This window comes from Schistocerca gregaria, chromosome X (genome assembly GCF_023897955.1).
Source record: "Schistocerca gregaria isolate iqSchGreg1 chromosome X, iqSchGreg1.2, whole genome shotgun sequence".
Taxonomy (NCBI): domain Eukaryota; kingdom Metazoa; phylum Arthropoda; class Insecta; order Orthoptera; family Acrididae; genus Schistocerca; species Schistocerca gregaria.
The window spans coordinates 428,628,940-428,651,623 of NC_064931.1; positions in this window are offsets into that span (position 1 = coordinate 428,628,940).

The following is a 22,684-nucleotide window of genomic DNA, read 5'->3' on the forward strand; positions in this document are numbered from 1 at the left end:
CACTTGCAGCGCCATCTGTTGTTGAAAATTGTAACTACTGTAATTTCGAAAGTTTGTCCGCCTGAAAATGTCCTGTTGTCCCAAGCATATTGCAACAAACGGTGTATTTCTATTGCTGCTCGTTTAGTTTTTATTGCCGTTTCAAATATACCGGTCATTTTTGAAACACCCTGTAGCATTGTGTTATGCACTGGTTGCCATGTAACAATCTACTACAGAATGGTGTGATAAACTGATGATTAAATTTAAATTTTGTGTTTAGCTTCTAATTAGTTCAAGGAGTTTTTTTTACAAATACTGACATAATTGGTATCAGATAATTACTTAGGTTTAGCCCTTGTTTCATATTACGGGCAATAAGCTTGCTTTGCTTCAATACACACAACACAGGTTCTTCATGCATTCAGGATATTGTATATGCAATCCATTTCAAAAATGTACACTGATATCTGATCAGTTTTCACTCTGGATTATATTTATTCATAAATACACCAATTTTGACAAACAAACTTGTTCTGCTTGCTGTTCTAACTTTCAAGTGAACTGACATTAGTCAACTCCCATAATAACCCAATTTTACTAAGTAGCTTACTAACTAAGGTTCAGATGTCTGATTATTTATAACAGGTAACAAAGACAATTTTGATATGGCAGAATTAACCAGATTGATGAACAGAGTAACAATTAACTTTTATATAATGTAAATGGATAGATAAAAAATATACTAACCAAGTGGCAGCAGAGTAACAAACACACAAAAGGGCTTAACTTTCACAAGCTTTCAGAACCAGTGGCGCCTTCATCTGGCAGAAGAGTTGAAGGGGAAAGAACAGGGGTGAAGGAAAAGGACTGGTGAGGTTTAGGGAAAGAGGTACAGAATACCAGGTCAGGTGAGACTTACTGGATGGGATCCCATTTGGTAAGTTCCCATCAATCACTCTTTCCTTCTCATCCCACAAGTAAGTCTCCCCTGACCCAGGGTTCTGGGTGACTTTTCTGAACTGTACCCCTTTCCCTAAACCTCTCCTGTCCTTTTACTTCACCCCTCTTCCTTCCCCTTCAACCCTTCTGCCAGAAGAAGGAGCCATTGGCTACAAAAGCTAGTAAAAGTTAAGCCCTTTCGTGTGTGTGTTCTCCTGCCACTTCTTGGTGTGTAGATTTTTTTTAATCTTTTGATTTACATTATATTATCAATAATTGATTATTTTCATTGTTAAATTAACTTTTATAGCTTTGCAAGAAACCAGTTACACAATTCTGTTCCTAAAAATGTGTTGGCATAATTTGTGTGAACCAAATTTTGACAGGTATGTATTTTTAATAAGAAATTTAGTAAAATGTCTATTTAAAACAATCACAGAAGTTCTAATTTCTATTTTAATTAAAATACAGGTTTTTATACTATCTTATTCAAATAATTATGGTATGGTAACTGACATTATACAAGAGTTGTTTTTGAAATAAATAATTTGGGAATGCTATAAAAAGAACATGTTAGTCCAACATTCTAGAATTTTCTATGAGATTAGTTGTACAAAAAATGATGATGATTTGATGCCTAGAAATAAGCTTACCAGAAAGATGTTTATTGGCATGTGCAAGATTATAAACAGTAAGAAAAACTAAATGTGAAGTATGTGGGTGACAAGTTGCCTTAAGTAGTAACAGTAACATTAACATAAACATAATACATGAATCTAGTGAATCAACAGAATTTATTGCTCTGATTCAAGCACTTGGTTTCAAGCTAAACTTCATAGAATTCACAAGAGAGGGTAAACAGACTGACAAATTATTCATTTGATGATAAAAAATAATTTGCAATGATTTTCTGATCTTTACCCCTTACAGTCAGTCATAAATAAGTTACAAGAAAACTTAAATGAGGAACTGCTGGTACATAAGAGGGTATAAATGTAAATTTAGCAGAAAAGGTATAAAACCATATTTTGAAGGGTGGTAAAGGCAGCAAAAGAAATGGCAAACAAAAAATTCTTTCCGAACTGTACAAATAAACCAAATGCAGTTGCAAAATCTAAACTTGGTGTCATAGCTGGCAGTCCACAAATCTCCAGAATTAATATAGGTGACAAATCCATTGTAAATCCTCCAGAAATATCAGAATACCTCAGTGAGTTTTTGTAAATATATCATAATCAGGTGTTGATGGAAGTGGTTACCTAGATAATGTCCAACTCTTCACTTTCAGTCAGGATACCGGGGAAGTTCTAACTAAATTTAAATAAGTTACAGCTAAAGATGTAGAAAAAAGTAATATTATACCTCAAAAATAAAAAAATTGATCTGGATGGGATGAAGAGCCCACTATTGTAATAAAAACAGTTTCTGTTAAAATATCAGGACCCCTATCTGAAAAACCAGCAGTTTGAAACAGATGCATCTCAGATGCTCTAAAGTATGCAATAGTACAACCACTATTCAAGAAATGCTCAAAGGAAGATGTAGGAAACTACCAGCTATTAATAATTCTTCTTCTTCTTCTTCTTCCATTATCCTCAAAAGGATTTTTAAAAAAAGTTGTTACAAACCAAATGTAAAATTTCATATTAAAACCTAACATCACCACATGAAATCAGTTTGGCTTCCAGAAAGGGAAGAGTACAATACGTGGTATTAAAAAATTTGTTGAGAAAATTTGCATATCTCTGGACAAATCCCAAAAAGTCACAAGAATATTCTCTGACCTTATGAAGGCTTTTGAATGTACCATTACTTCTTATTATTCTTTTAAGTGATCACAGACCCTGTAGACAATCCTCTGCATCAATGATCTGCTTCTATCTTCTTCTGTCTCTCTCCACCCTGCCGGGACTCCTAATGCTGTAACGTTTTTCTCTATGTCATCTTGCCACTGTGCGCAAGGTCAGCCCAGTAGTCTTGTTGCTTGGCGAGTGCCCTCAAATGCCTTCTTAGGAATTCTGTTGGTTTCCATTCTAGCCACATGCCCTGCCCATTGCATTTTCAAATTCTGGACGATAGTGGGTTGCTTCATTAATTGATAAATTTCTGTGTTCTTTCAAACTCTCCATGTGACATTCTCCAACAGAGGTCCCCAAATTTTTCTGATCACTTTTCTTTAAAAAACATTCAGTTTTTCTCTTCGTTTCTTGGTAAGCATCCAGCTTTCCAAACCGATATTACATGCTCACCTTGAGGTAGATTGGTTTGAAAATTAAACAAAGGGTAGCAGTTTGAAGGGCAGCAGAAAAAAAGTGCCATGGCAAGAGTTAAGAACAAAAAACCTCTGTGATAGCTGGGTTGGGTTGTAAGATCAGCTTTGTGTGTCTGGTATAGTCTAGTGGCTAGGACACATGGCTCTCACATTATATGTATCTAAGTCATTTTGTTGATACTGACATATCTCCTGTCAATCAATGATTTATGTGTGTATACAATGATCCAGTAAAATTCAGATTCTGATGTCTTTTTCAAACATAATGGCAATTGTGAACTCTCATATTACTGAAGTTGAGAATGACAATGTTATCAGTAATTTACGAAATATTTGTTCTAGTTACAACCTGTGTATCAAAATTTGCATCATTTCTGGCACTAATCACTTCACTATCATATTTCATGGTCTACCACATTACAACCAGCGCTGCCAGTATGTAGGTTGTACCTCCTGTTGTTTTAACCACGCATCATGTCACACACTCTTGGGGCTGCATTGGTCATGTGCTGATGGGACACAACTTTTTTTTTGTCTAGCTTTACCCCACATATCTGCACACTACCCAACTGCAGATAGAATTGCCTCCCAACCTCAGTTTCTTGTTTCTTTTAGTGGAAAATGTACCTTTTAGCACAACCTGTCGCATCTTGTTCACTGCTACTGATGCCGCCGCCGCCCCCCCCCCCCCCCCCCCCCCCGCCCAGCTACATCATTCAGTCAAGGACTGTACTTACAATCATCTTCAAAGCTGTCCTTGAGCCAGCTGAAACTACTTCCAGGGAGTCATTTACATATATCACTGCACCTTCACTTAATTCATCCCCAACAATAATCGTGAGTAATGAGGGGTTAAATGTATTTATGCAACAAAATAGAATCACAGATCAATTATTGTTGGTATCCTTGCTCCTTGCTAATACATTTGATCCTGCTGTGATTGCTTGAATTACATTCTACTATCCTCCCCAAAGAGTAATCTAAGAGACTAAACCACAGCATGTTGAAAATCTGGAGGTCTCTCAAACATGGAAACATTGCAAGCCATCTCAAATTGTTGATCAATATTACAACTGAGTATCTGAAGCCATATTGACTGTTCACCAGCTGTGACTGCTTAAAAAATATGAAAAGGTTTTACAAATACCACTACCAGGCACAAAATTTGTTGAGTGCTTAAATTAGTGAAACCCCGCTTTTACACTTTTCATGGGACTTCAAAAAAGATGGTGTAAAACGCAGGAAAATACAAATGTGGGAAATAACGTTTTAAGCTATAAAAGTTACGTATTGGTTACTCCTTTGCATTTTCGCACTTGCTGTATGATATAGGTACATAACAAGCATCAAAAGTCTTGTCAGTGTCTTGTTTATTATCTAATAAAGATTTATTATCTGATGAAAACCGCTGATGTAACTGGAACTGACAATTGTTTGGGAAGTAGGACCGTTTGGCTCAATTACATACATCATGATCGTTGTTTTTGAAAGCCTGTAGCTGTCACTTATTATTTACATAATAAAAATACTGCACTATTGACATATTTTTTCATGCTTAGCACAATGCGTTTCGAGAATTTTTTCTCATTGTCAAGTGCACATATGTACATAACTATTTCGTGTGGGTTTGAATACGTGTTAGTCTGCATCTCTTGCGTTGTAGTCGTCTATTTGAGGTTATCAGGTACAGTGCCTCCTACCTGACGTCGCAAACCACACACATACATACTATACTCACATTTTTTGTTTGTGTAACATCACAAAAAATACATATGTCAATACTGAACTTGACAACAAGAATAAATTCTCGAAACACTTTTTGCCCATCATGCAAAAAATCATAACTAGCGCTGTGTTAAACTAAACATATGAGGAATGCAAAGTGAATGACGTTGTCTACTAGCGCTCCAAGTGGCGTAACGCCAAAACGCGCAATATATGGTTCGACGAAGGTGTCACGACGATCACAATCACGAAACTGCGTTTCCTCAGTAGAGACAGTTTGGAAATGGTTGTGATTGGTCATCACATCTTTATTCGAACGAACCTAGTTACTCCCATAAGCCACCATATCAAGTAGACTTTGGTAGCGGCCGAAGATACGGCACAACTTATTCCAACTCTAACATGTTTACCAGTTCAAATTCGCTGAGCAGTGTCCTGGTACCAAAAGACTTAACCAAGTAATATTTGTAAACGTTACTGAACGATCACCATCATTTTCTTTCTTCACGAACATTTTTCACAATGAGTAAATCGCTGGAAAATTATTAATATGTTGACTCAAAATCGGATGCAAATTAGCATTGTGGACACAAGAAATTTGACGGGAATGATAAAAAATGTCGCAAACGGTGGGATACTTCCGGGAATGTAAAAGATGTGTTATACTATATTTATTTAGGAACAAGTTTCAAGGCTATACCTCATCATCAGGTTACAGTGGTACAACAATATTTAACACAAATGCACATAGATATGAAAATGTTTTTGTAGTCTTCGCGTACGCTGTGGTCATTTTTGTTCTTCCAGTGTGAATGTCTTCTTGTGATGTTATCATTAACTCCATTTCTGTGGCTCTTCTGAACTTGTTAGCCATTGTTCATAAACTTAAAAAGGTAACTCGAAACACAATATAACAAAAAACTCAAAACACTTTTCAAGTTACCTGCAGACACTTATGAACAATGGCTATCGAAATGGAAGTACCTATCATATTATAAAAGGACAGCGATGTCACAAAGGCAATAATGAGCCTAACACAACCCAAGACTGTACAAAAGACTGTAATATCTGTCTGCACTTGCATATTTTTTTAACTACCGCCATAGTCAGATGGTTAGGTTTAATATCAAAACATATTGTTAACTAAACAATTTATGTAGAGAACAAATTTTGTGACTGAGAGTGGTATTTGTAAAACTGCTTATTTGCCTTCCTAAAAATGACTGGTCACTATGCCACTGGCCCTTTTGTTCAGCAGCATGTACCTTATGGGTACATAAGGGGCACTCATAACAGTTTCTTTCCTCAGTTTCTAGGAAAATATGTGTTTGTGGATCCCATATATAATGATGAAAATGCTCAGTTTTTATTTTTCTATGAATACTGTCAATTTTGTGTAAACTGCATGTCATGAAATTTAGGGGTAGTTCTCTCTAAAAACAAAGGGGTGTTGAGCCAAAATATCTTCATTTTTCATTTTAGGTTGTATGCAAGTGAGATGCCAGTTATGAGCTGAATCAGTTGGCCATGTCGGAGACCTTCCTGTCAGTAAAACAGTGATGCTGCCATGGCTGTTGGAAAAGGTCTAGGGGGGAGCAGGCAAGTGCAGAGTCAACCAGAACACAGTTACACCAGATGCAGAAATACCACCATTAGGCTTCCACATTGTGGGTTGCACCAGGAGCCAGCACCACAATAATGATAACTTTGCAAAAAGGTGGAATGATTCTGGCATTGGTAGGTTGGTTACTACAAATCCAAGCTACAGGATTGTTTCGGCATATGTGATTGGAAGGGATACTTTGGCAAAACAAGTAGGCACCGAACCAGTATAAATACCCATCATTTTTAACCAGATGTACTGCAGTGTGGCAGCCACCATCCATGGGGAGAGTTCTACACTGGTTGATGGAGTGATGTAGTTTTTTTCCATTGGGGTGACTGTAGCGGCGTGGGAAATGGGTAAGTTGATCAGACTCATCAGTGGTTCTGTAGGATATGCAGTAGACGTAGGAAAATAGTGGAACAGGAGGGGGAAATTGCTGACCTTCACGCACAGTTAGAGCAGGCTAGGGAAGATCTGAACAGGTTAAGGAGGGAGAAGGGTAAAGAGAGGTGGGAAGTGGCAACAGGTAATAGGAGTAACAGACCTAGAACTTTGTCATACAGCTTTGTAGTGAATGTGAAGAATAAGTTTGACCTGTTGCTTCAGTTAGAAGCTAATGAGCTTCAGACAGAGGTAGGTGTAGAGAGGGCACAACAAACTTTCAGTAGAAAATTGAATAAGAATGTAGGGAGATCAGCAAAGAAAAAGAAAGTTTTGTTGTTTGGTAGTTCACATGCCAGAGGTGTAAGCCAACTTTTTCAGGACGAGTTAGGATCAGAGTACCACGTCACAATTTTTTTAAAACCAAGTGTTGGTCTGGGTCAGGTGACAGAGGATTTAGGTTCACTCTGTAAAGATTTTACCAAGGAAGACACCGTGGTTATTCTGGGTGGGCCGGGCAATAGTATTGAGTATCTTTGGTACAATATAGAGTGTGACCTGGATAAGATTGCATCAGCAACGAGACATACCAGTGTTGAGTTTGTCTGTTCTGAGATGCCATGACCAATCTCATTTAAACTCTTCTGTCGGGGAGTTAATTTGGAGTTGGAATGGCTGCTTGGGTCGGGTGCAGGCTCTCATATTGGTTTGGTTCCTGTTGATTCTCTCAGTAGGTGGGATTGTACTAGACATGGCCAACACCTCAACAGGAAAGGGAAGGGTAAATTGGCTGGGCTAATAGCAGGAAATGTAAGGGGGCAGGCACTGCCATGAGTGGTAATATACCAGTGGTCATAGGTGTTGGAGCAGCACCTTTTTTAGGATAAGTAGGACAGAACGAAGTCAAGTTCTGAGAGAAGTAAAGATTGAAACAAACCTTCAGTATATTTCATCTCGGTAAATGTGAATTGCCAACTATCTTTAGTGTATCAAAATATTCGAGGGCTTAGAAGTAAAATTAATGAACTACTTATGTGCATTGATGAATTAGAGTCATCAAACCCAGTTGATATAATCTGCCTCTCTGAACATCATGTGACCACTGGTATAGATATGTTAAACCTTACAGAATTTTAGTTAGCCTCCTACTTCTGCAGACAAAAGATGGAGAAAGGAGGAGTTGCCACATTTGTTAAAAACAATTTTAAATTTAAGGATACTAACATTAATAAATTTTGCTTAGAGCAGCACTTAGAAGCAAGTGCAACAGAGATAGAATTTCATAATAGGTCCTTTATAATAGCAGCCATATACAGAGCACCTTCAGGAAATTTCAACCTATTTATAAATGGTCTTGAAGATTTATTATCTCATCTAAAATTAAAAAAAAAAAAAAAAAAAAAAAACAAAGAACTAGTGGTTGCTGGTGATTTTAATATAGATGTCTTGAAAAACACTGTCAGTGAACAGTTACTGAAATCAGTTACATTGTCATTCAATTTAATTTCTACTGTAAATTTCATAACCAGGGTATACAAATGTTCTAAGACTGCCATTGATAATATATTTATAGACAACTCTAGGCAACTAAGCAACATTACAAAACCAGTAGTACATGGGCCATCTGACCATGACATGCAACACCTAACATTAAATTTTGAAAATTGTCAGGGTAAAACATCTATCAGAACTGAGTACAGAAGGCCAATAAAACAGTCAAAAACTGAGAAATTTAGGAGATTGCTAAAATAAATTAATTGGATGGATGTTTACAGCATCCAAGACACAAATGGAAAATACAAAACATTCATTAATAAAGTTAGCACCTTATTTGAAAATTGTTTTCTCCTGAAGGTAACTCAAATTAAGCAGAAGTCTAATAAGAAACCATGGATCACACAAGGGATAAAGATATCATGTGAGACAAAAAGGAAACTCCATCTGATATGTAGGGACACCTTTGACACTAGCACTATAGCTCATTACAAAAATTACTGCAAAATATTGAAGAAGGTTATCCAGAAATATAAACACCTGCATTATGAGAAGCAGATAAATACATCCAGCAATACAATAAAAACAATATGGGCTATAGTTAAGTCAGAGACAGGTAGGACCAGAAATGAGGAGGAACAAATAGCTCTAAAAATAAATGAAATCCTGGTAACAAACACATGTGTTGTGTTGCAAACCATTTAAACAAGTATTTTGTCTCTGTTACTGATAGCATGGGGTTGTCAGGTTCAGTAAATAATGCAATGGAATATTGCCAGTGCACAGTGCACACAAACAATCTCAGTAAAATGGAATTGACACTTACTTCACCCAAAGAAATAGAATCCATCATAAAGTCCTCGAAATCAAAACATTCTAGTGGTTATGGTAACATATCAACAAAATTAATAAAAGAGTGTTCATGTGAGCTTAGTCATATCTTAAGTTATTTGTGTAATCAATCACTTGTCACAGGAACATTCCCGGACTGGATTAAATATGCTGAAGTTATACCTCTCCACAAGAAAGGGGACAAAGAAATGCCGTCAGATTACTGACCGATCTCACTGTTTTGAGCTTTTTCAAAAATCTTTGAAAATAACATACTGTCAAAGTCACAGTGTGGGTTTATTAAGGGTTCTGATATTGAGAATGCTATTTACACTTACAGCGAAAATGTCCTTAATTCATTGGACATCAAATTAGACGCAACTAGCATATTCTATGACCTGTCAAAGGCGTTACTCTGTGAATCACAGCATTCTTTTAAGTAAATTAAAATATTATGGCGTCACTGGTAGTGCTGCAAAGTGGTTTCAGTCATATCTTACTAATAGAAAACAAAGGGTGTCATTACGTAACACTTCAGCAGCAGGCAATCAGACATAATCTGAGGAGGAGGAGGAGATTAGTGTTTAACGTCCCATCGACATTGGGGAAGGATGGGGAAGGAAATCGGCCGTGCCCTTTCAAAGGAACCATCCCGGCATTTGCCTGAAGCGATTTAGGGAAATCACAGAAAACCTAAATCAGGATGGCCGGAGACGGGATTGAACCGTCATCCTCCCGAATGCAAGTCCAGTGTGCTAACCACTGCGCCACCTCGCTCAGTCAGACGTCATCTGACTGGGGTGAAATTACACGTGGTGTTCCCCAAGATTCCATACTAGGCCCACTACTGTTTCTTGTGTATATTAATGACCTGTCATCTGTTACATTACCAGATGCCAAGTTTGTCTTATTTGCAGATGATTCTAACATTGCAATAAATAGTAAATCGAATATAAATTTCGAAAGGGCAGCTAATCAAATTTTTACTGACATTAATAAGTGGTTCATAGCCAATTCACTGTCATTAAACTTTGAAAAGACCCAACATATGCAGTTCAGAACTTCCAAGAGATTTCCTTCTGGTGTGTGTATAAAATATGATGACATGGAAATAGGAGAAGTTGAGAGTGTAAAATTCTTGGGATTACAACTTCATAATAAATTCAGTTGGGAGCAACATACTAACGAAGTCTGTGTTTGCAATGCGAATGATGTCAGACATAGGTGATATAAATATAAAAAAAAACTTGTGTATTTTGCTTACTTTCCCTCCATTATGTCATATGGTATAATATTTGGGGGTAACTCCACAAACAGAGAAAAAAATTTTAGAGTACAGAAGCATATAATAAGAGTAATGAGTAGTGTAAATCCAAGAACATTATGTCAAAACCTATTCAAAGAATTGGGCATATTAACCACAGATTTTCAGTATATTTCTTCCTAAATGAAGTCTGTTGTAAATAATACATCTCTTTTTCCAAGTAACTGCTTAGTACACGGTATCAATACTAGGAATAAGAACAATATACATAAAGATTTAAAATCACTTACTCTTACCCAGAAAGGAGTCCAGTATTCAGCAACACATATTTTCAATAAGTTACCAGCAACCATTAAGAGTTTAGTTTCAGACAAGGCACAATTTAAACATAATTTAAAATAATTTTTGGTGGCCAACTCCTTCTATTCCATCCATGAGTTTCTCAACAAGTGCAGTAGACCATTTTAATGAAAATCTATTATACTTCAATTTTTGACAATACTTGGTTGTAATAGCCAAGAAACTAGCAAATGTCTGAGTCAAGTATTTAATGAAAGCAAATGTAAATATTAAACCTGTGAATATTAGAAGTTTAAAATAAATTCATGTACATAATTTTAGTGTTTATTGACTGAGAATCATTAAAATTAATGAAACTCAAGTTTTTCTAATTACATTTTTGTAATGTGTTTGTCTGGAATGTTCCATGCCCAGGAGGAATCTCTCTTTTATGGGTCTATGGAATGAATAATTAATCTAATCTAATGTGGTACTGTAAGCAGTTGCCATGAGACTTGGCCTCCACCAACTGTGGGCCTACTATTTGTTCCAAGTCCATTGTTGAGGATTTAGTGCTTTCCAGCTGGTGGGCTATCTCCCAGCTCATTTCAGCTGCAGTCAGCCTCCTGCCCTGGAGGCTTTTATTTGAGACCAGGGTGGTGCAGCTGCACAACCGTCTATGCCAGGCCAGACACCTCCACTCACAATGGTGGACACAACTGCTGAGGGCTGTCTTATTCTGCAAGAAGCACAATGGGTTTCCATGCCTTCCAGCATGCCCTGCGTTGAGCTGTGCCCAGAAAGTACATGTGCAACTGTGGTCTCTGGGCATCAGCATTCGTGCACAACAGGCTGATGGGCACCTGCTTACAACAGTGCCTTCTCACTCTCTGTCTTCAGCACATGTCTGGGGGATGGGGAGGGGGGGAGGGCTTGCCATCACTGACCTTCACTATGATTGTAGTAACTTGTTCCCCAATAAAATGTGTGACTAATAACAATGTACCCTTGAGCAACCATCATTCATCATCCAGACAAAAAATCATCTCAACTCAACCCTGCCACTGCAGAGGTCATCCATCACTTCAGGCTTCTACATTTCAAAAGAATGCAGTTATGATCCTTTTACAAAAAGGACTCATGAAACATGCAGAAACTTATTCCAAAATCTAGGCATCATTAGTTTTACATCTTTGTACATATATAAAACAATAATAAACTTGCCACAGGTAGTCCACAAAGGATTACTGATGTTAGTGTACATGCCCAGAACATGTGGTGTAAGACCAATAAACGAATCATACCCCACTGACTGACAGTGCTTCAGAAAGTGCCCCAGTACTCAAGTATCATGCTTATAAGAAGTCTGTGTGCAGATCTATGTAACAGTTTACATGACTCTAACTCTCTAAATAGGATCAAAGACTGTCTGGTAGAAAAGGAATTTTACAGTGTTAAAGAGTATCAATTAAAGTAAATTCATATATTTTGTTCTTTATAAGCAATAATGTTTGGGGGTGTAATCAATATGTCTGCTCCTTAAGGAACAAGTGATAATCAATGTTTTCTGTTTTTGATGTGTCCTACATCACATGTATATTTCCTGTGCATAATGGAATCCTAAAAGACCAAATGAAAGTCAGTTTAATTCAATTCAGTTCACAGAGTTAGTGACAAGTTCTCCAATGCTCAGTCTGTTAGATGATGTGATGTTTGTGCATTTTCAACTTCTCGCTGCGTAATGAGTAATCCATTAAATTTCGGGCATGCAGCCGCGCAAATAAAATTTCTTCTACTGATATTTTGGCCGCGTATCATCCGGCCATCTTCAGAGCGAGTCACAAGACTGACGACAAGGTGCCGAGTGCGGCCTTATATGCTCCACCGTGGCGGTACTGCGGATGCGAGTCACAGATGCTGGTCGGCAGCAGAGACATACGCTTACACATGCGCCGCCTGTGTCGAAGGCGTACAGGCATTCGATTTGCTTATCGATGTTTGATCAGTGGCGGTGACACGCTGATGACTTTTCTGTAATTTAATTACTCCAAGAGCCGGATTCCATGCTTTGTCCAAATTAAAACCATTATCTCTGTTTATTAAATTGTTGGCTAATCGAATTTCTATAGCTTCCATGAATATAGATTCCCAAAAAGAAGAGGTGGATGTTAAAATCTTCACAGCACTGTAATTCATGGAATGACCCGTATCAATACAATGTTTGGCCACAGCTGACTTGTCTGGTTGTAATAAGTGTGTATATCTTCGGTGCTCCACACACCTCTCATGAACGGTGCATGTTGTTTGACCTATGTATGACTGCTCACAATTTCCGCAAGGAATCTGGTACACACCCGCCTTACGAAGCAGTAAATCGTCCTTCACAGAGCCGAGTAAAGCTGCAATCTTCGTGGGGGGCCGGAAAATCACCTTAACACAGTGTTTCTCAAGAATACGGCCTATCTTTGAAGAAAGAGCACCCACATACGGCAAAAACGCACTAGATCTGAAGAAATTACTATCTTCTTCCCCATCACATACCTGCTTTTTAGGTTTTACATCGAAAGCTCTATGAATTTGTTGTGGGGAATATCCATTCAATTTAAAAATGCCCTTGAGGTATGTTAGCTTTCCTTGCAGATTGTCTTTATCGGATATACAGTGCTCCCGATGCACTAAGGTCTTAAGGACAACCATGGTCTGTGAAGGGTGATGGCAGCTACTGGCATGAAGATATAGATTTGTGTGCGTTGGTTTCCAATATATGGCATGTCCTTGTGTCACCAAGCTGAAACCCTGAATGTTTTGTGGGATATGCCTCATTTTATGTGACTGTGTACTTGCATACCGAGAACACTCGTACATCTATTACTTGCATATGGATGGCCACTGTGTGTGTGTGTGTGTGTGTGTGTGTGTGTGTGTTACACTCTGTGTTCTGTCCTCCCTGTCTCGTGCCATTTACAGCCAGTCCTAGTTCAGGATCGGTATGGTACTTTGCCAGTTTCACGGAAAAAGAGGCTTATGTGAATATAGGCTATTATTGTGGTGTGGTTGTCACTCCCAGAGGCATTTTAAAGCTACTGCCAGCAGGAACCAGTTACCCCTTCTGTCTGTGTACATAGCACAATCGAATGTGACAACATTTTTGAAAGTGTTTGCACATTGTCTCTGAGGTTGGAGCTTGGGAACCAGCCTGGTTTTTATATCGGTGGATATGCAAAACAACATCCAGGCAGATGGGTATTGACCTCCGTCATTAGTTTGCGAGATGGATTTGATCTGGGGCCAGCACACCTCCCAGTGCCCCAGGAGTGAGTTCTAAAAGTGCTCACCAACACAGACTGATCTCTCCTTCCATGTAACTGTCTGGAAAACATTGGTCTTCTAGCCCATATTGTTCTTATAGTTTCTATATTTTGATGCATTTCCTCATTGCTTCATAATTTCTTGGCTTTCTTTTATTATTATTATTATTATTATTATTATTATTATTATTATTATTGGACTTAAAAATTTTCTCACAATTATTGTGTGTAATATTTCTAGTTTGTGTGAAGGCACTCTGGAATAACTACCATGTTGTCGTGCATTATTTTTGCAGTTCCTGATATTCACTTTTTGGCCCATTTTCCTGACTCAACTGTACTAAATATTTGAAATTTGTGAGTTTTCCTATTCTGTAAAATTTTTGATGCACATTTTATGTTACTAGTAAATTTGTTTTTTTCCACAGAGATTCTTAAACATGTTCTAGTGGCTATATCTATTCTTCGCATTTCTGCACCTTGTTGTTGTTGGTGGTGGTGGTGGTGGTGTTGCCTCCAGTCTGAAGATTGGTTTGATGCAGCTCCCCACACTAATCTGGCAGACCTCTTCAGCTCAGCAGAACTGCCGCTGCTAACATCCAATTGAACCTACTTGCTGTATTTGTACCTAGGTGTGCCCCTGCGTGCATGCGCGTGTGAGCTTGCGTCTGCGCATCCACCGCCACTTCCCTCCATTACTAAATTAATCCCTTGATATCTCAGGATGTGTTCTAGCAACATATCTCAAGTTAAGTTGTGCCATTAATTGATTGTTTTTAATTTTTTTCCACCGATTTGATTGAACATCACTTCATTAGATATTTGGCTGACCAACCTAATCTTCAGCATTCTTCTATGGTAACAGATTTCAGAAAATCTCATATAATTAAATTGTCATCAGACATACGAGTCTTAACTTTATATAATGATACAAGATAAAGAAATTAATTAAAATTTGTGCCACAGCCAGGACTTGAACACGAGTCTCCTTGCTTACTACACAGATGTTAGCCATTATACCACCGCAGCTTGTCTCATTAGTGTAGATGAAGTTGACTCTTATATCTCATGGAAAAGTTAACTGTATAAGATCTACAGATCAGCTGAGGACATGAATTGAAGTTTGTGTTAAGCAGAGGGCATTGGCTGTGTTGTGTACAGCTGTGGACATGTCATGGCTAGCACACCTACCTAGTAACCAAGGAAACCCATGTCAGAGTGCCGGCCATGACACAAATTTTGATTCATTGCCAGCTTCTATCATTGTCGTAAGTTTCCAAACGTCCTGTCTTCTTCTTGTCTGAACTCGTTATTGTCCACATTTTGTTTCTGTACGAGGCTACGCTTGATACAAATACCGTTAGAGAAAGACTTTCGACACTAAAATTTATATCTGTAGCAGTAAATTTCTCTTTTTTAGAAACTTGCACGTCCCATTTCCCAGTCGAATCCCCTTAGTATCCAATTATCAGCCTTAAATATCTTTTGTTGGCTGCAATACTAAGTCCATTTTTCATAATTTTTCTCTGGTATCTTCTTTTCCTGTATGTCACTTTCCCACATGGGCTATTATTTTTGGGATCAAAGTATGCTTTTATTTTATGTTTTTCACTGGTATGTAGTCCCAGCATTGTAGCCATTCTCAGGTTTAGCGTATAACCCTTTAAATGCACATACTCGGATAACAATTACCATATTTTTAGAAGCTGTGTGGCAGAGACGAGTACAATGTACATATGCAAACTGGAGAGAGAAATGAAAGTTTGTGCCGAGCCCGGATTCGAACCCGGGTCTCCCGTTCACCGGGCGGGTGCGCCGGGTACTGTGCCGCCCCGTCTCGGTGGCCTCTCACAATTGCGCGGCCTACCCTATCGCGCTTCCCTCCTCGATCCAAATCTCCATTCACGCCACGGCCCGCTCGGTATTTCCCCTAAGCTCGTAACTGAGGAGGGGGCCGTGTTAGGGTGGTCTGTGCAGTTGTCCAAAGCCACTATGCCATGGTGCACAGTGTTTTCACATCTGCTTAGTGAGCCGGGGACACAGGTTCGAATCTCAGCCTCGACATCGGAAAAGTCTCTGGAACTGTATTGTTTCATTTAATTAATGTACTTCCACTCGGGTTTCAGGCCAGATCTCCCATTTCATTACATGCTGAGATGCTATTCCAGTACAATTGGAGAGTCTTCACAATGCATTAGAATACTGAATGGGCTGAGCTGTGAATGTGAATTTGAATTGAATCCAAATATGCCATCACTTTTACGGTGAACGACAACATCCAAAAAGGGGAGGCAGCAGTCTTTTTCTATTTCCATAGTAAATTTAATGCTAGCATGGATGGAATTCAAATGCTCAAGAAATCAATGTAATTCATACATACCATGGGGCCATACCATGAAGGTGTCGTCCACATACCTCCAGAAGACCATAGGTTTAAAACATGCTGAGTCCAGTGCCTTGTGCTCAGTATTCTTGAGAAACACTGTGTTAAGGTGATTTTCCGGCCCCCCACAAAGATTGCGGCTTTACTCGGCTCTGTGAAGGACGATTTACTGCTTCGTAAGGCGGGTGTGTACCACATTCCTTGCGGAAATTGTGAGCAGTCATACATAGGTCAAACAACACGCACCGTTCATGAGAGGTGTGTGGAGCACCGAAGATGTACATGCTTATTACAACCAGACAGGTCAGCTGTGGCCGAACATTGTATTTATATGGATCATTCCATGAATTACAGTGCTGTGAAGATTTTAACATCCCCCTCTTCTTTTTGGGAATCTATATTCAAGGAAAATATAGAAATTCGATTAGCCAACAATTTAATAAACAGAGATAATGGTTTTAATTTGGACAAAGCATGGAATCCGGCTCTTGGAGTAATTAAATTGCATAGAAGTCATCATTGTGTCACTGCTGCCGATCAAACATCGATAAGCAAATCGAATGCCTGTACGCCTTCGCCACAGGCGGCACATGTGTAAGCGTATGTCTCTGCCGCCGACCAACATCTGTGACTTACATGCGCAGTACCTCCGTGGTGGAGCATATAAGGCCGCGCTTGGCACCTTGTCGTCAGTCTTGTGACTCGCTCTGAAGATGGCCGGACGATACGTGGCCGAAATATCAGTAGAAGAAATTTTATTTGCATGGCTGCATGCTCGAAATTTAATGGATGGGATGTTTGTTAAACTGATCATGGTACTTATATCCTACTCATCACAGATTATCATACATGTTTTCGATCACCAGTGCAGCCCAGTTACATCCTCTTTGACTTATGTGTTTTCTCTACATTTTCCCTTAAAAACATGAGTATTTACTTTAGTCTTCCATGGCAGAAAACTGCCCTCTCCAATGACAGACATATACTCTGCTGGCCTTTATCTTGTTCTAACTACTTCACATGCCATTTTCAACTTTCAGCTTTGTACTTGTTATGTGTGTGTGATTTTGTACACCACAGTATAACACTGGTATATCTGGAAGTACTGCTTGGATTTTCTGATTACATCAGTGTAGTTACAATTACATTTTCTTTTAGATTATGAAATCATTGAAAATTTCCATTTATGAATTGCCACGTAAATTATAATTCTCTGTGAAATAGAAGGAATCCAGAAACAAATTAGATCAGAACAGTGAGTAATGTGAAATATGTGGGAAGCTACAAATCCAGTCATTAATAAGATTTTTTTATGTGATATCAGTCCAATCCTCCCCTATTATTTTTTATACTACTGCCATGCTGTTGATTCTATTCTGCTTTACCCTCTTCTGTTGAGCAGAGGCCAGATTATGCCTCTCTGAAAGTACAAGTTCTATTTAACAATTCCAGCCAATCTTTGTTGAGGTATTGCTTCTCCCTTGTGACAGTATCCAAGAATTATTCTCTGATGATCTACCATGAGATATGATATTAATCCCTGTCAGACCATCAAACAAAACACCAGTATTAATTATTCCAAGAATTGAAATCATACATTGACATTTATTCCATAGGAAGCCATACACTAACAGTAATGCAGCTGTTTTGATCACACCTGTAGCCATCCTAATGCCTACAGGTGCCACTGTCTTAGAATAGGTCGTGAGTATGTGTGAGTTGTGCTTGTACCCCTAATCCTTCGTTAGATTTCTCTAAAAACATAGTATACCTTGAATGCATTGCAGTGTACCATTCAGTTTGCAATTTATTTGTATCACTACCATGGGATTTATACCTGTCAGCATACAACTGGACTACAAGTGCTACTGCAGCTGTGCTTTTTAATCCACACAGGTATGACGTTGTTAATTGGTTTCCTGATTCTCTTGAGGGCCTACAACTAGCATGATGTAATTGCTGGTCACAGAGATCCCTCAGCTGGCCATAGTATTCCCTACTGATTCATTTTCATACCATGACCCACCTACCTTCCACTGTCTTGCTGTCACACATGAACACACATGCCTACATGTACACTGGGCATTTACTCTGCTTCAAGTAAGTCATAGTGACACCATCTATGCACAACACAAATATGTATCGTACACACTCACTCTGAGACACAATTCAGAGTATTACACTAAAAGTACCACCTTCTTCTGTTTTTCTTTCCAGCCTTCTTATCTGGTCAGCAACCCTTGGGTTACTGTTGGTGATTTCAATATAATGCTTTCATCAGTCACTTAGCCTGGGAAGTGATAGTTTCACTCCATGATTGAGTCAGTGCACAAATCACCTACTTGGGAGACATGAGACTCCTGGCAGTCAGTACAGCTCTGTGTACCATCAATCAGCCAACATCCATCACTGATTCTGTCTCGTGAAGTTACCCTTACCACAAGAATGAATCCTCAAATCGTTTTACCAACTAAGAACAACCAAGCACCACTCAAATAGCAGGAGCTATCAATGGGTTAATTCTTCCTGTACATGGTGTCTCACTCAGTTAAACTACAGACCTAGCTATGTTCTTGCAGCCCTACCATGAAGTAGAACTGTAGCGAGATTCGGAAGAACATAATGTGCCTACAAATTCAAAAGGCTTTGCAACTTGTCCTAGGCCTCATAAGGTTACATATGATGTAAGAATGCCCATTGCCACTGCACTTTCTAATGCAACCATATCCTTGGTTCTGACTACTCACAAGTTTCTCAGCTATTCAAGTTCGATTACTCTCTGCTAAAGTGATGCACAGTGCTAATGATCTGTGGGCTTACACCCTGAATGAATGCCTCAGCACTGTGTTCCCAAGTCCCTTACCAAAAGACAGTATACTTCTGCATCAGTCAGTGTGAACTGTCAATCATAAATGCTGTCTTATCAGCCCTCATTTCAGCTTTGATGTTGTTATGACATATGACAAAGAGTTCTTGGCTTATATGCCCCTATTCTTGTGAATGTGCCACTTTTAAAGTGAGCTATCCATGAGAATGGTCCTAATCATTATATGCATGCACTGCTTTATGCATCTGATCATACTCTCATCAGCATCCATATTCATGGAGCAGACAGAAGATGATTCAAAAGATGGAATAGTTGCTTATTACCCTCTTCAGGTTTTTAGCATTGTGGTGATGTTATGAACTCATGCATAATGGAAGAGCTAATACATGTTATACATCTGCTGTACCTACACAAACTTACTATTATCTTGTCTTACTATGGATTTACCCTTTTTACACATATTACTTCAAAGCAACTGATCTTGACGAACATGTTCTCACAAAAGGGGTTAACTTAATCTGTTTAGTTCATTTGCATGCTCTACACTTCCTTGTGTTACAGTAACCACATTTTACACTTCTTTCAGAGCTGATAATTAGTCTGAAGATAAAATATCATTCATGTTGCCTTTATTAGACTTTTTCTGTTGCTGACAATGTTATCGAAGAGCATCTGGTCAGTGTTTCCTAAACACCAACTATACTATTACATTTGCACATGGCATATTTGCTCATATTATACTGAACAATCACACTTGTACATACACCAAACATACTTACACTAACAGACTACCGTACTTATTTTCAACGCATAGTCATGAACTCAAATCGACAGACTCAATTGTACTAGAGTTTCCTGTCACCATAATTTTGTGGGTAAATCTACCCAACCACACTCAATCCTCCCATTCTTATCTCTGACACACTTCGCCATAATGGCATAAGCCTAGGAGGTGAAATTAAGGCAATAATTTCATAAACCCACCAACAATCCCAGTCTACATCTGAAGGTTTGCACCTTATCTGGCCAAATGAGCCATGCAGGATTAGCTGTGCGATCTAAGGTGCTGCAGTCATGGACTGTGAGGCTGGTCCCGGCGGAGGTTTGAGTCCTCCCTCGGGCATGGGTGTGTGTGTTTGTCCTTAGGAAAATTTAGGTTAAATAGTGTGTAAGCTTAGGGACTGATGACCTTAGCAGTTAAGTCCCATAAGATTTCTCACACACATTTTTTGGCCAAATGACTTCAGCCTGAATTTTGTAAATTCACCACTGAGCACTACAATTTATGTTTGGCAGATCACACTTATCCATACCCTTCAACTGCCATTGTTCTAGACTCCCTTAAGGGATTAAATATATCTTTTTTCTTTCATGGGGCCAGCCATTCCCCGAAGAAATTGCTCTATATATGCATTGTACACTAGTGAATTTCCCGTTCTGTGACTCTTCTGAACAGACCATATTGCTGTATTCTGTCCACTGTTCTTTTGGCCAGACCTACTTAGCCCCCAACTAAAGTTCTTGCAAGGTGCAACCTGCTGATCACTTCTCCAAATCTGACCCACTTGCACTCACTACACCTTGTGTCTAGGCAAGAACACCTGTATCTGGTTCACCTCATAGCAAGTGAGCTGGTGCAGTACACAATGTTCCAGTTTGCTGAGGACACTGTAAACCCAAACAGATGATTACAGTTACTTTCCCAGCCAACCTTATCTCTGCCTCCCATTCTCCTATTTGCATGAATATCTGTAAACACCTTATGTCATTTGACTAATTTGTCTCAGTTTCTGATAATGTACACTATGTGATTAAAAGTATACAGACACCTGGCTGAAAATGACTTACATGTTCGTGGAGCCCTCCATCGGTAATGATGGAATTCAATATGGTGTTGGTCCACCCTTAGCCTTGATGACAGCTTCCACTCTTGCCAGCATATGCTTGTTCAGGTGCTGGATGGTTTCTTGGGGAATGGCAGCCCATTCTTCAAGGAATGCTGCACTGAAGAGAGGTATCAACATTGGTCGGTGAGGCCTGGCATGAAGTCGGTGTTCCAAAACATCGAAAAGGTATTCTGTAGGATTCAGGTCAGGACTCTGTGCAGGCCAGTCCATTACAGGAATGTTACTGTCATGTAGCCACTCCACCACAGGCTGTGCATTATAAACAGGTGCTAGATCGTGCTTAAAGATGCAGTCACCATCTCCGAATTGCTCTTCAATAGTGGGAAGCAAGAAGGTGCCTGAAACATCAATGTAGGCCTGTGGTGTGATAGTGCCACACAAAACAACAAAGGGTGCAAGCCCCCTCCATGAAAAACATGACCACACCATAACACCACCAACTCCGAATTTTACTGTTGGCACTACACATGCCAGCAGATGATGCTCATTGGGCATTTGCCATACACACACCCTGCCATCGTATCGTCACATTGTGTACCATGATTCGTCACTCCACACAGTGTTTTTCCACTGTTCAATTGTCCAATGTTTATACTCCATACAACAACCGAGGTGTCGTTTGGTATTTGCCAGCATGATGTGTGGCTTATGAGCAGCTGCTCGACCATGAAATACAAGTTTTCTCACCTCCTGCCTAACTGTCATAGTACTTGCAGTGGATCCTGATGCAGTTTGGAATTCCTGTGTGATGGTCTGGATAGATGTCTGCCTGTTACACATTATGACCCTCTTCAGGAGGAGGAGGAGGAGGAGGAAATTAGTGTTTAATGTCCCATCAACAATTAGGTCGTTAGAGACAGAGCACAAGCTTGGATTGGGGAAGGGTGGGGAAGGAAATCAGCCAAGCCCTTTCAAAGGAACCATCCCAGCATTTGCTTGAAGTGATCTAAGGGAGATCATGGAAAACCTAAATCAGGATGGCCAGACATGGGATTGAACCGTTGTCCTCCAGTGTGTCAAACACTGTGTCAGCTCACTCGGTACGACCCTCTTCAACTGTCGGCGGTCTCTGTCAGTCAACAGACGAGGTCAGCCTGCACACTTTTGTGCTGTAAATGTCCCTTCACGTTTCTACTTCACTATCACATTGGAAACAGTGGACTTAAGGATGTTTAGGAGTGTGGAAATCTCACGTACAGACATTTGACTCAAGTGACACCCAATGACCTGACCACGTTCGTAGATTGTGAGTTTTGCGGAGTGCCCCATTCTGCTTTCTCATGATGTCTAATTACTACTGAGGTCGCTAATATGGAGTAGCTTGCAGTAGGTGGCAGCATAATCCACCTAATATGAAAAATATGTTTTTTGGGGTGTCCGGTTGCTTTTGATAACATAGTGTACATGCATAGCTGTCTACTTTGTCTTACAGGTCTCTGATTTGGAATTACTGCATTCTTTCAGAAAGAAATTTTGAAGTGGACAA